An 11,545-nucleotide genomic window follows, 5' to 3' on the forward strand; every position below is an offset into this window, starting at 1 on the left:
TAATTTCTCAAGTGATTTTACACTGGTCGGTGTCTTCAGAGAGCAATTTTCACTTTTCCTTAGATGTTGCACCTGTGAGCAGATATATGCGTGCATTTTTAAATGGCATCAGCTAATTCTTCATTGATTTAGGAACTCTGCATACATCATTGTGATTATCCTTTTTAATCAGTCTCTGATGTCATGTTGGAATAGCACTATATGTTTTGTGTTTTTTATGACTTGCTGATCATAGGTACAACTAAAAGCCAAAAGTTGCCACTTCATTGTGAAAATATTGTTATAACTTTAATAGATTAGAGTGATATAAAATACAAATGTGAGGAAAAACATAGTACATCCTCAAACAATTTTCAAATACGATGTGAAAATTTCCAATGAGAATTAGAAAAAGATGATAGAAATTTTTTTAAAAAAAAATCTGTTTTGCAAAGAAGACATTAGCCTCCACTAAAATCTCTGCATCTTGTACTCAATAGCAACCATTAGTTCTATCATTAAAAGATTGAATCAGAAACTTCTATGAAATAGAATGGAAAGAGGGAAACTTTTTATCAAACACGGTCATGAAAATCCCCTTGCTGCCTATTATCAATGATAACCTCAAAATTTTTTTGTGTGGAAATAATTTAAAATACTTTAAATTATAAAAATGACTACCCATTAGTGGTTGGAAATGATCAACGCTTGGTTTCACTGTTATCCAGAAAGTCAGACATTCCTCCCATTTCTCAAGACTTGGTACTATATTAAGCCAGTGCACAATACAATCCATATAATTAAAACAAAATCATGGCCAACACTAACCTGCTCTCCCTCATCCCCCAACATGTTCTGGGGATAGAAGTACTTACCCTCAATGACGGTCCAGTAAATTAGTCTCCAAATGTTCTTTTTTTCCCCTTGATGTCTACAATATCCTGGCCAAATTTTCTAGAATTGAATCAGACCAGTCTTTCTGATTAACTTGAGCTTCCTTCCACAAAATGACCTTTAGCTCTTCCCTGTCCCCTCTTCCGTCGCCCACATTGCAAATAGTCCTACTAAAGCCCTAATTGCAACTTCAAAGGGCCCATTTGGTAACTCAATGTCTCACACACAAGAACACTTGCAAAGATTTCTTCATAATGTGAACTTTTTTCTTTTTCAGTTCCAGAAGCATTTCCTACAGTTTGGACATTACTTTTCCTCTTGAATTTTCAACTTGAAGCTTTAATTTGCACTGAATTATCAAAACCTGGTTAAAATTTTAATTTTTTTCTCTTAAGCTGACAGATTTGGAAGCAAATTACAGTGTGTTTTCAACAACACAGGTACTGTCTGTTGACCTGGAATTGTAGTGCTTCTAAGAAAAGTTTCCAAAAAAAGACAGCAATAGAGTGAAGGGTTTTCTTCCCAATTACTGCTTTTTTTACATGCCTTTTTTAAACTTGTCTAATGTGGCAAAATAGTTATGTGTTCAATTAATTTATATCCATCTTTTTTCAATTCTGGTTATTATGTAAACTCAAGTACTTTATCTGTTCTTTTAAGGTATTTTATAAAATGAGTCTTAACAAAATGCAGAGTTGGTACTTCATTTTTCAAATGAACACAAACATTTCTTTCACAGCATTTCTATGTTTTCTTTTTGGTGCTAAGGAAAGGACATTGGATTCAAGAGCTGAGTGGACAGGGCGGTACCACATACCCAGCCCAGGTGGTTATTAAATACCAAAACCATATTGTTTTAAGATATTTACATAAATAAGCTCCTTCCACGTCTTTGAACTGCAGAAGTTCTATTAAAGTTCCAAGTAAGAACCATATCAGGGAAAGACAATGTCTTCAAGATGACAATTAAGGATTCCTAATCAATTGTAACATCTGTTCTCTAAATTCTTGGTTTTTCTAATCATTTATAAGGAAGAATATGTAAAATGGGCCAGTATAAAATGGGGAGGGAACAATGGAGACTAAAAAAAAATGTTAATGATTACTATCATATAAAGAACGAAAGAATGTGAAAGTAATTGATACATGCAATATCCCACACATAGTAGTAATAGTTATATCCTTGAAGTACATACAATTAAAATGGGGGGGGATTATACATAAGCAAATAATTCCAATACAATAAATGCCATATATAAATTGTCACTGGAATTATGTATTTACAGTACGTGCTAAAGAACTTTTATTGGGCCCTTACTTTTTGCAAGGAACTTAGTAATAAAACATTTAACCCTCTCAACATCCATTAGGCCTCTTCTAGGACATAGAAGTAAAGGAGGGTATGATACATTCCTTCTGGAAATTTCAATGAATGAGAAGGCTGAATAGCATTTTGGCAGCCTAAAGGAGGATCACAATTTTTGTTTTTAAGAACTCCAGAGGTAAAACATTTCAACTAAGAGCAGCACACATCATAAAACAATTATTTTAGGCAAAGAGGAGAAGTAGTGGGGCGAGAAACACAGAAAGGGCTAGGGAGAGGATGTTGGTGCCGGTTGCTAAAGGACCACAAAAGACATCTAAGATTTCTAGAAACCATAGGACTAGCAATCAGTTGCTGGAAGTCAGAGTTGACAGTAACCATGAAAATACCCAGAGAGATGAGGGCGTCCCTCCCAGGAACTGGCACATCAAATGGCAAGCGATAGGCTGAGGAAAATTTCGTTTCCATGCCTTTTCTTCATGTCCCTCTTTTGTCTGATTTGTGCATGAAACTTGAACCGTATTCTTAATTACCTACTTTTGCTTCTTTCCCATCCCTGCTGCCTCTACGTTCTTTTAGGTCTGAATTATGACTCCCTTAGAATTTGATCTCCTGGCTCCCGCGCAAGACAGAAAGAAGGTTCTGAACATCAAATCCGATGTTGCTCCTCAGTGTAAAACTCTTTACAGCTTTCCATGGTGGGGCTTCCCTGTCTGCATCTTCTGGATCCTTGCGTCCCTCCCTCGGCCCTCTTCACCTCTGCTGAGCTCCCAATTGCCCAGACATTCTTCATGTCTTTGTCCATGCGAGTTTGGAATATGCCTTTCCCTTTTCTCAGTCCGGACCAACTCTTATTTTTCAAAATCCAGCTCAAGCGTTGCCTCTGGAGTAGGCACAGGCTGAGTTGAGCAGGTCATCTTTTTATGCCGCACCGGATAGTCCCATCATACCTAAGTGGTTCTGCAATCACTTCATTCCATGGGTTGTCCCAACTAGACTGAACTTCCTTAGTAGAGGTAGCGTATCTAATTTCTGTGTCCCAAGTTCCTATGACAGAAGCCAGTACATCATAGTACAAAATAAAACGTTTGAAATCAATAAAAATTGTACCCTTAAATAGCCAATTCTAGAAATAGTCCTGAGTTCTGGTTTCAGCTCTGTCACTCTCTGCATGAACCAGTATCTCTGTTCTTTGCTCCTGCTTTCTTCACCCATGGACCAGAAGCTATATAAGCCTACTCACTAAAGTGACTACAGTATAGACTTCAGGTTCTGGTCACTGTTGGGATGGGGAACCCATTAGTTAATAAGAAAAAAAAATCAGATTCACGAAGTAAAAACTGGGAGATTTTAAAATTTATTTTGGTAGATCTCAAATGTGTCTTTTAGTAACTTGAGAAGCTAAGAGAATACTTGATTCTTCATAAAGAGATCATGATAAATGTCTATTTAAGGGATCACTGCTCACAAATTCATATGGCAACATAACAGTGGTTAAGAGTACAGGCTGTGGAACCGGGATGCCTACAATCAATCTCTACCTCTGCCCCTTCTGAGTTATGTGACCTTAAGCAGATCTCCTAACCTCCCTGTCCATTAGTTGCCCCATATGTAAAAGGAGAATGGCAACCATACCTACAGTAAAGGATTGATAGGGAGACTCAATGAGTGAATCCGGATAAAGGACTCAGAACATGCCTGGCCCCACTGAATGCTCAATAAATGGCAGCTCTCCTTACCATATACCCTCCTACCTAGGAACTTAAGCCCCATTTCATCTCCTAGAATCCCTGGAGTAGACTGCAAAGAGAAGCATCACTTTGTCCCATCACTTCACAAAGCAAAGTGTAGACAACAGTGGAACAAGACCAGTGTGGCTAAACTGAGGAGATTTGAAACCTTAAGGGTAGTGATCTATACATGCTGCTGAAAAGCTGCAGAGATGAGTTTTTAACAGAGAACCTTGACTGCCATCACACATTCTTTCCTGAGCTTGTGACTCAAAGCCCTGTACAGTAAGGGTAGAGATTAGAGATGGTGAGATGGTGGGACCGCCAGCACCAGTCTGGGTTCCTTGAGATCCGCGTTCTTCCCTATTGACTACAACCTAAACCAAACCTCTTTATTTATAGACAAAAAGGTTTTTTGGGGTTTTGTTTTATTCTTTGTTTAAAATCTGCACAAAAAATAATTTTATCTTTAGGATATAGAGAAAAGTGGCAAAACTAGTGAGTTTCCTTAGTGCCATCATATCAAATGTAGCCGGATGTTGAAAGGACTTTTCCTTTTCTCCTAGAAAGAAGTTATTGCTCCAAAGCTGAAAACAACATATGAAATGCATCCATACTCTAAAAACTCACCGGACAACTCTGTAGGACCCCTTAAGAGGGTGGTGGCAGAATTTTCTTCTGCAGGCTCCCAAGTGTATAAACAGAAGGTGGCAGATTCAGGGGTTGGCCTGGGAGAAGTTAGTAATGGATAAGAATGTTAAAAACTGAATCCATCTCTCCCAATCCAAGTGATTATATCTCCAAAAATCGATTGCAGAGATTAGAAAACTGTCATTTCCTATTAGATGTCTGGGCAGTGGGCTTCCCCATCTGCCATCTGTGAGAATTTGAGCAGAATAAGGACAAAATGATCTGCAGTGAATCACTGACAAGCAGCCCCACCCCTGGTGTGCGGGGGGCGAGGTGGGGACAAGGATGAAAGGCTGCCCCATTCTCACGGAGCAAGCAGACCCTTTCCAAGACAGCTGAGCTTGAGCCATCTTGATGGGGCCCCTGAAGGCCACCGACAAGCCACAGTAACCCAAGCAGGAAAAGACTGTGGTGTATGCCCCCAACCCAGGCATGAGGGAATTCAGCCAATGGATATCTTGTGAGTCAGACAATAACCTAGTGAGTGACTTCCCAAAGAACGTATGAGCACAATGAACAATTTACCAAACACAGACACACACACACACACACACACAAACACAGGAAAGAAAAAAATTAAAGAAAAACTACAATTGCACTTGTGAAGAAAAAGAATGTGCTCCATTAAGTCTCCTTCTCCTGTCCCAACCCTGAAGCAGTAGAAACCTAGAGGAAACGTAGAAAAGAGTAGGTCTTGCTCCTTCCTTTCTGGCTCCTGAGACTGAAGCCTGACACGGGACCAGCTGGACTGAATTAGAATCTTGATGACCAAATAAGAAAGAGAACTAACAGTCAAACATAGTGATATTAGGGGGAGAAAAAGTATAGCCATGTTGGCAGCCCATCAGGTTCAACGTGTTCAGTAAATTGGTTACTAAAAAGAAAACAGAAATCATTTTATTTACTTTAGTGGTTTCCTTAGCTTAAAAAAAAAAAAATTGTTCAAAATCTTATAACCACCACCACCACAGGGTGCTTCTCTGGGAAGAAGCTGTGGGCTGTGCAAATCCATTTGCTTCTCTGGAGAAACTTCCTGCCTGGCAACCTCAGTTCTGTCCAGCCCTGGAGCTACAAACTCAGGTTATCCCCCCCGCCCCCCAGTCTCTGCAGTGGAGACTCTGCTCTGTCACCCAACAGGGCAGGGTCCAGCCTCGTCCCCAAGTCTCCCTTCACTGCAGACACTCATTTTCTCCCAGTAGACTATTCAAACCTCATTTGTTAGCTGGTTTGTGGAGTAAATATGTGGGGCATGTAATAAAACATCTGGCATCCACTTACCTAGAATATCACCGACTGTGATATACTCTCAAAAGGGACTCTACAATTCCCTGAAGAAATGTGCCTGTGTAAGATACAAAATACCTTTGCAGAAAGTTAAACAACACAAGTACCTAGGCTCTAGGCTTTTCAGACTTGAATCAAAAACAGCAACGGCAAGACAGTTATTGTATAAATGCTTAATCAAGAACAATGTACAATGTTATTTATCGGGAATTTCTGACAGATAAGGGGGTGGCATAGAAAGTTGAAAGCAAGATTAATGTATCTCTTTCAGGCTTTGTAATCAGTGATGACATAATTAAACATTTATCGAGCACTTTGAATTTGGGACAGTGTTCTATTTTGCTTTCAAAGTTCTAGTTCTCAAAACTCTTTTGAAATAGGTGCATTCCACTTGGCATCTTCTCTTTGCACATTAGGAGAATTTATAAGGCCGGAGTCAAAAATAACTTTCCCTGGGTCACTCAACAATTCACGAGAAGGGCTAGAATTATAACCCATCAATTAGTCCCAGTCTGCACATTCAATATTAAAAATAGACCTCAGAACAATCAGGCAAGAGCTAAGCAATCTTTTTGTGGGCAAGAACGGGAATTGAAAAGGAGCAAGGATGACTTTTACCTGCTGCCATTATTGCATATGGCAGCAGTGTGGGCCAGAAAGATAAACATGTTTATCGACCAGTTGTTTTGCGTTAAGAATGGTTTGGCAATTGGTCAACACTGTTCTGCACAGTGAGCCGGCTCGCGTAGCTGAAGCTGAACCAGACGCTGCAAATTCTGCAATGCAGCAGCAACTTGAAAACATGCAGGAGTGAATCCCCCTGCGTTCCAAAAGGGCTTAGCTCCATACTGCGGGTCATTCGAACTAGCCATTTACAATGTGTATAAATACCTATTTGTTACTGTGTATGTGAAAAAAGAAAAGAAAAAAATTACAGGACAGCATACCATCTCTCCACAAAAGCAAAGCAGATACTTGGTCGATTCAGTGAAAAGCCAATAAAGCAGGGAAGGGGAACAAATAAATATTCTCACAGGTTAAATCAAAAGCAGCTGTTTCATTGTGAAGCTCCAACATGTAACACAGAAGCACTTTTGGCCACCAAGCTATTAATCTCTGAGAGGCTATAAACTTGTCGTGTTAAGGACGCCGCAAATCCAGCTTGAATATACTTTGCTTTCCACATTAATGGCATGTAAGGGCACTTAGGTCTCTCGTCATCACTTCAGTGCCTTGAGGAGACTAATGTTCTCACTCTCTTCTCAGAGGACCACTACACCACGTCCGTGCGTGACTTGTCAATCCTTTGTGGGATTAACCCCTTAAATTAAATTCACTTGGAGCTGAAGATTGGAACAAGAGCACTTGTTTCCCTTTAGAGATCATACGCTAGCATTCCACCTGGAAAGTGCACAAGTATGCAAAAGTATTCAAACCCTCCAGTGTTGATTAAGATCTGTTCTGATAGGACTACGGAGATTCAAACTGCGCTTTCCTCAGGAGAATGGTCAGGATTTGATAAAACATTAGTGATAGAATTCTAAATCACAGCGTAGATTAGATATACCAGTGGTCAGACTCTGTTTTATGTTCTTTAAACTCTACCATCCTAAGATTTTACCTCATGCCCAAATTTCTTCATCTACAATGAAAAATATATGCCACAGGGTACTGTGAAAATCTACACTCAGTTTAAAGGACTTTCAATGGTTACAGTGATAGTCTCTACATTTTTTAAAAAATATTTATATTATTAAATTCTTAACATATTTTACAAAGATCAAGAACTGGGACTCTCTTTCATTGTTTACAGGCTCATTTTCCCCCAATTTCCCTAATGCATGGTTTTCATATATAGTTTCATCTCATCCAAGTTGTCAGCAGTTCTAAAATCGTGTGTGTGTGTGTGTGTGTGTGTGTGTGTGTGTGTGTGTGTGTGTTTAAGGGAGAACGGCCCCCAGAAAGAATTGTTCACCCATTCTTCACCCAGAAGTCATTATACCATGATATCACCATGTTGTTCGCCCCTAACTTCAGAAGTCATTAGTCCATGATATCATTCTACTATTAACGTCTTGTCATATAAAGACCCAGGAGAAATGTTAATCAAATTGGTGACTGTCAGTTTGATTTTTGACCCATATAAACAAGTCATATTATCTCTCTGGGCCCATTTCTGCATCTACAACATATCAAGTGTAGACTGAATTTTTCTATAGATTATTTCAGTTCTAAATCTATACGGAAGGAGAACACCAAGATGGCAATATAAACGGCCTCTGAGTCTCTCTATTCCCATTGATGCACTGATTATACCATTACACATGAATCATTTTTCTCTGGGAGAATTCCAAAAACTAGATAAGTTATTCCTATAGAGCAGACAACTGAGAAAATACCTAAATACCTACATCTAAACAGGTAGGACAAGCTAAGATGCATTCTTGCCATAAACCCCACACCAGTCATAGCATCATGCAATTCAGAGGGAACCCCTAACCTGTAGCTTTACCCTGAAGAGTAAAGGAGTTGGTAAAAGGGGACAAACTTTTAGTTATGAGGATCTAATGTGACAACATTTGGTAATAATGAATTGTATAATTAAAATTTGCTAGAACTTCAGTGTTCTTATCAAAAATAAGGTAAATATGTGAGGCATGGCTGTGTTAATTGTAGGAATCCTTTCATAGTGTCTATAGCAAATAATCACACTGTACACTTAAAATATACAACTCTGTTTGTCAGTTATACCTCAAACCTGACAAAAATAGAGATGTGAAAATGTAAATCTAATGGGGGGCAAATATTCTATATAAACTACTTCATCTCTTGATCAGAATTGTGAAGACAATCAAACCTTATATTTATTTGAGGTTAAAAGCTTGCATTTCCTTTCCACGAGAGGACTCTTAGGGCTATCTTAATGACACATGAGTCATACATACCTACATCCGATTGTTGGTACCCCATGAATGATAACGCAGAAGCAATATGTGTGAAGCTTCTTTAGATGAGGGTATAATTTCAGTGGAACTCCAGTAATGTAGGAATTTGAAAGCCAACAAAGTTTAAGACAGAATTTCTGGGAGACTTCTGCATCAGCTTTCAGCTCACTGTGCTGCTGTCTTTGGTATATTATTAGGGAGATTAACTTTAAGCACTTACTGGTTTAGTTCTGAGCAAGATGACTGACCTGTGTTTTCATCAGGGCAGTGGGTTTGCTATAAATCCCCAAGTCTTAAAATCTGGAAGCCTAGAGATAAGCAGCCGCTAAGGGCTTTACATTCACTCATGTTATCTGAAGACACCCACAGCACACACTACAAAACCTACCCACTTGAAGAAACCTTTAAAGCCCATGTGCTAAATGTGAACTTACTTGAGTCATTACTGATGAGCTATTTTCATCGATGGGTAGACCTGGAAGGGCCCTCAAGAGGTCACTGTGTTCATCTTCCTGACCTCATTGCTTTGTCCTTGTCATCCTAAGAGATACACACACCACGTGCAAGCCAGACCCGAGCTTGCCTGGATTTCTATCGCTATTCTTGGTCGTTTCGTAATATTCCTTCCACCTTTAAAGGGGTGTTCAAAGCACTCAACATTAGTTATGTAAATTGAAAACAAAGAAACATTGACATATTGCAAGACTATCCAACACTGAGGTCATATGCAAATTTTCCATATCTATTTAGACACAATTAAGTTTCCCTTAAATTAAAATAGATATTCTGGCTACCTATAATTCAGATATTGTCAGTGGTGGTGTTCAAACTTCAGCACAAGCTAGAAGTACAACACGGTGCCAGCTACAATCCCATGCTTCATGTTTGCAAATACAACTTCTACTGCTAAGGGCCCCAAAGAATTTCTTCTCTCAAAAATACCTACCTTAGGGACTCACTGTCTAATGGGATGAAATGTGTGCATTAGCCTAACAAAATTCCGTAAAGATCTTTACTGGAAAACTTTGTTAGAGACAAATTATCATAAATTATTTCTACTAATTTTATAGATAGATACACAGAAAGAAATTGGGGATATGCAGTTCAAAACTGGTTTAATGGAAGAATACCCTTCAATTCTAGCTGTGTCATCATTGATGATTCTTCACATGACAGTGAGAAAGATAAGGCACTATAAGTGACCTTGTCTCCTTGGCTACACAGAAAAATGGTAGTACATCTCTCATTTATTGAAAAGAACTTGGGAAAAATTAAGTAAGCATGATCTTTTGAAAGTTCTGAAAAGGTGACTCAAGACCAATTAATAATAACATATTGAAAGATACATTACTTTGACCACTGCGAATGAGTGCACCAGTGCACAGTTAGTAATTCTGTCTCTAAAGTGAAGAAAGGGGGCTTTCTTTTTTTTTTGCAAGCCATTTCCTCATTTGAGGCATCCTCCCTCCCCTGAAATTAATCAGCACGCAGCAAATCTGCTCTTTAGTCAGTGTTAAAATTGTGGCTGCCTGCTGTGCCTGCCGTCTTGACACAGCAATTACAGTGCAAGAACAAGACATTATTATCAATCTCTAGATGCTGAAACAGTGACATCCACCAAAAAAGAGAGTAAATCAGAGGAAATGGAAGAAAAAGACAGAGAGACAACTGCAGAGAGGGGAAGGGAACTGGGGAATGCAAGAAACAGAGATAAAACAAAGCTCTAGAGGAGAATAAAGATATTAAAAGAACAGAGAAAATATGGCACCCCAAATCCACTGCTGGATCACATTTTATTTTCAACAGGGACATCTGTCAGATTCAGCATACCTGATTAGCATTAGCAAATAAAACTTAATAGAACTCGCGAAGTAGGATGTGAGTCTGCGGTTTATTGTCCACCGTTAGAGATTTGAGATGAGAAGAGGACGAGTTTCAAGGGAAAAATGTCAAGTAGGGAAGGTCGTTTGGGAAGATCTGTCAGTTCTTTCCATGTAATTAAACATACTGAGTGTTTACTTGATGTCCCGTATTATATAAAATAATGGAAATGAAACACTGTCCTTACCTCAAGAGTTCATGGTGTGGGGCTAAGGTGGGACACAGTCATAACTAGTTAGAATAGCATGAGTCAGGTATCTGTTTCTAAGTGTGAACAGCCTCCTTCCTGCTGCAGATAGGCGGATAGGCACTCTCAGAGCATCTACCGTCACCCATCTCACAAAGCTAGAGGTCCTTTTAACACTACTCTTATTGACAATCCTTCATGCTCTGGAATTTTCTTTGTTAGTGCTCATGTCCAAGAACATTGATGGAAATTTCTGCAGAACCACTGCTCTCTAACGACATGAAAGAAACTCATGAATATAATCTAGACATTATCACCTCTTTAAAGGCCCCATCTTCAAACACAATCGCATTCCCAGGTACTAGGAGTTAATGACCTCAACATAGGAATTTTGGGAGGGACACAATTCAGTCCATAACAGGGAGACTAACATGCTGAAAGTAAATTGATACACATCTTTTACAACTATTGAATATTTAAGATTAAATTTATCTGCCTTAAAACTGAATTTCTCAGGGCACCTGGGTGGTTCAGTTGTTAAGCATCTACCTTTGTAGATGTGCTCATTCTCTGTCAAATAAATAAGTCAAACCTTTGAGAAAAATATTGACTTTGTCTTTGACTTGCTTTT

The sequence above is a fragment of the Mustela nigripes genome, chromosome 2 (assembly GCF_022355385.1).
Source record: "Mustela nigripes isolate SB6536 chromosome 2, MUSNIG.SB6536, whole genome shotgun sequence".
Classification (NCBI taxonomy): domain Eukaryota; kingdom Metazoa; phylum Chordata; class Mammalia; order Carnivora; family Mustelidae; genus Mustela; species Mustela nigripes.